Source organism: Cordyceps militaris, assembly GCF_000225605.1.
Source record: "Cordyceps militaris CM01 unplaced genomic scaffold CCM_S00007, whole genome shotgun sequence".
In the NCBI taxonomy this organism is placed as follows: domain Eukaryota; kingdom Fungi; phylum Ascomycota; class Sordariomycetes; order Hypocreales; family Cordycipitaceae; genus Cordyceps; species Cordyceps militaris.
The window spans coordinates 159,058-163,769 of NW_006271975.1; positions in this window are offsets into that span (position 1 = coordinate 159,058).

Consider the following 4,712-nt stretch of genomic DNA (forward strand, 5'->3'; position numbering starts at 1 on the left):
TAGAGAGCTTACTAAAATGCCTTTAAAAGGTAATACCCTAAAGGTATAGTATTTAATAGAGATAAAGAACCTACTATAATACCTTTAAAAGGTAATACCTTAAAGATATAATATTTAATAAAGATAGAAAGCCTACTATAATACCTTTAGAAGGTAATATCCTAAAGGTATAGTATTTAATAGAGATAAAGAACTTACTATAGTACCTTTAAAGGGTAATACCTTAAAGGTATAGTATTAATAAAGAGCCTACTATAATACCTATAAAGGGTAATACCTTAAAGATATAGAGTTAATTAACTATAATACTTATAAAATAGCTTTAGTAGGTAATACCCTAGAGACTATAGGCCTTAAAAGTATAATACTTTTAAAATAGACCCCTAGAAAATTATAACTTAAAAAGTACTTAATACTATTCTAAATAGTACCTATACTTATAAAAAATAAACCTTAGTAGTTATAAGATCTATAAAGCCTTATAACTTATAGTTATAAAAAACTTACTATAGTACTTTTAAAAAGTAATACCTTAAAAACTATAAGCCTTAAGGGTATAATACTTGTAAAATAAACCCTAGAAAATTATAGCTTAAAAGGTACTTAGTATAGTTCTAGGTAGTATCTATATTTATAAAAAGCTAGCTTTAATCGTAGCTTAGTTATAATATTAATAATATTCTTAGTACTTAGGATTTAACTAAAGCTTAACTAGTATAGTATATTCTTATTATATAACTAGTAGTATTAAATATTTATATACTTTATATAAAGGTATTCTTAAATATTAAAAGCTTAGATAATAGTATTAGAGTTATTAACCTAAATAGTAGTCTTAATATAGGTAGGCTTTTAACTAAGGGTTTTTATAATAATATAATAAAGCTATTAAATCTAGATAGCTTTTTAGGCTATATTATATTAAGAGATATATTCTACTTTAATAGTTAAGTATATAATAATATTCTATAGCCTTAAATATTAAGATATAATATTACTTTTTAAAGTAATAATATAGTTATTAATAGATTTATATATTTATTAATAGCTAATATAGTTAGTATTATAATAGACTTAAGGTTTTTTATTAGGTTTTATAAAAATAAGTTTATAGTTAATAGTACTTTTAATATATTATAAAAGTTATTTTAAACTAATAATATATTCTATTAATAAGGTAGCTATAAATCTATAGTAATAGCTAATAGTAAAAAAGATATTAAGCCTAGAATAGTTAGAAAGATAAATTAAGCCTTTATAAGTCTTAATATACTAGCTATTTTTAATAGTTAGCTATTATAATAATAATTCTTATATACTAATTAGGCTAAATAACCTATCTAATACCTTTATTAATTATAAGGTAAGGAAAAACTAAAGTACTTAAGGGAAAACCTATTAAGACCAATAGGGCATATATAGGGTAAGAGGTAAAGTTATTATATTATATAACTTCTATCTAGTTATATAGTATAGGTAAGTACTAGATATACTAGGTAATAGGAGATTATTCTTCTAGCTTTAAAGCCGCCTATTATTACTCCTACTTAATCTATATTAACTAGGAAAAATAACTAGAAATAACTATAAAGAATAAAATAATAACTATAAGGAATAAAATAATAACTATAAGGAAAAGTAGTAACTACTATAGCTACTATAATATACTATAATAGTAGCCTAATTCTCCTACTTACTAATAGGTATAATAGTACCTATTAATATACCTAAATTACCTTTTTCTTTTAAGTATAAAGTAGCTTATAGTATACTAAGTATAAGGTAGCTTATAGTTATATTAGGTATAGGGTAGCTTACTACTATATAGGGGGCCTTATTATTATATAAGGGGTTTTATAATTACTATATTTTCTACTTTTTACTTATAAGGTAATTTAACTTAAAAACCTATATAAATAAATTTTATAGAAAATAAAAGTTATATTATAAACTATATTTAATAAAAACACCTTATCCTAAAGGCTATAGGATATATAAGGAACTATTAGCTAAAGTATACTAAATATTATACTAATACTAAATATACTATAGTAGTACTATACTAATACTAAGTATATTATACTAGTACTATACTAATACTATACTAGTACTAAGTATACTATATTAGTACTATACTAGTACTAAGTATACTAATTAACTATAATAGTCTTAAGAGTAATAGAATAGTAGTAAACTTATAAAGGCTTAGGCTTTTATAAGATTATAGTTATAAGGAAGCCTTAATAGCTATAAGACTTATAAAGCCTTATAACTTATAGTTATAAAAGGCTTATTATAATACCTTTAGAGGGTAATACTTTAAAGGCTTAATATTAGTTAGCTTATAATAGTCTTAAAAGTAATAAAATAATAATAGGCTATAAAGAAGCCTTAATAGCTATAAGACCTATAAAGCCTTATAACTTATAATTATAAAAGGCTTACTATAATACCTTTAAAAGGTAATACCTTAAAGGCTTAATACTAATTAGCTTATAATAATCCTAAAAGTAATAAAATAGTAATAAGCTATAATAGGAGCCTTAGTAGCTATAAGACCTATAGAGCCTTATAATTTATAGTTATAAAAGGCTTACTATAATACCTTTAGAAGGTAATACTTTAAAGGCTTAGTACTAGTTAGCCTATAATAGTCCTAAAAGTAAGAAGATAGTAATAAATAAAAAGCTAACTAGCTTTTAGTAAGTAATACCTTAAAGGCTAATACTAATAAAGGTATTAATAGAGAGCTAGCTAGCCTTTAGTAGGTAATACCCTAGAGGCTAGTACTAATAAAGATATTAATAAAAAGCTAGCTAGCCTTTAGTAGGTAATACCTTAAAGGCTAATACTAATAGTATTAATAAAAAGCTTATTATACTATTTATAAAGGATAATACCTTAAAGGTATAAAACTAATTAACTATAATACTTATAAAATAGCTTTAGTAGGTAATACCTTAAAGACTAGAGGCTTTAAGAGTATAATACTTTTAAAATAAACCCTTAGAAAATTATAGCTTAAAAGGTACTTAGTATAGTTTTAAGTAGTACCTATACTTATAAAAGGCTAGCTTTAGTAGTAGCTTAGTTATAATATTAATAGTATTCTTAGTACTTAGAATTTAACTAAAGCTTAATTAATATAATATATTTTTATTATATAACTAATAATATTAGATATTTATATACTTTATATAGGGGTATTTTTAAATACTAGAAGCTTAAGTAATAGTACTAGAGTTATTAGCCTAGATAGTAGTCTTAATATAAGTAGGCTTTTCCTTAAGGGTTTTTATAATAATATAGTAAAACTATTAAATCTAGATAGCTTCTTAGGCTATATTATATTAAAAGATATACTTTACTTTAGTAGTTAAGTATATAATAATATTCTATAACTTTAAGTATTAAGATATAATACTATTCCTTAAGGTAATAATAAAACTACTAATAGATTTATATATTTATTAGTAACTAGTATAATTAGTATTATAATAAACTTAAGGTTCTTTATTAAGTTTTATAAAAATAAGTTTATAGTTAGTAGTACCTTTAATATATTATAAAAGCTATTTTAGGCTAGTAATATATTCTACTAGTAGGGTAGTTATAAATCTATAGTAATAGCTAATAGTAAAGTAGATATTAGGCCTAGAGTAGTTAGAAAGATAAATTAGGTTTTTATAGGTTTTAATATATTAACTATTCTTAATAATTAGTTATTATTTAATACTTTTAGTAATAAGACTTATTAATAGGTTATAAGGTTTATAGTTAAGAAGGCTAGCTTCTTTTAAAAAGGCTTTAGTATATTTACTTTAAGAGAGTATAAGGGTTCTTATATATTAGTCTTAGTAGATATTAATACTAAGATAGTAGCTAATAAGGCCTATATTTATTATTTTATAAATATCTAATAGGGCTTTTTTAATCTTTATAATAGTAACCTTATTCTTACTAATAATAAGAAGATTATTAATATAAATTATAATAATTAGGCTATTTTTATAAATAAATAAGGAATAATTAAGCTATATAGGCTTAAAGCTAAGACTTTAAAGTATTTTATAAAGGGTTATATACTAGATCTATAAGGCTTACTTTAGCTTATATAGGGACTTTAGTAGCTTCTATACTTTCCTAGGGTATTCTTTTTAATATCCTTTAGGTATTTTAATATAGACTTTAGTATCTATAAGACTATAGAGAAAGGTAGTCTTAATATCTATTTACTTAACCTTAAGGTCTAGGGTAGCTATAATTACTAATAATAGGTATAGTATTAAAATTTTTAATATACTTATAAATATTTTATAGTAATTAAGTCTTTTATATTAATTAAAACCTTTTACTATATACTAGGATTTCTAGTAAATAACCTTATTATTAGTACCTCTTTTAAGTTTATATACCTACTTACCTAAAAGGATAGTCTTATTTTTAAGCCTATTAATTATAATTATAATATAGTTCTTTACTAAAGAGTTATACTTATTTACTATTAAGCCTTTCTACTTTTATAAGTTAAGATAGAGGATAGCCTACTTATATATTATAGGTTCTTTATTATAGATAAGGTTATTAAATATAGTAAGGTTTATTATATTATTAAGATTAAAGTAAAGTATATATTAATAGTTTTAAGATATTAAGATTAATTTAATTAGAATTTTAATCTATATTATAGGTCTTTCTTCTTACTTAATAGT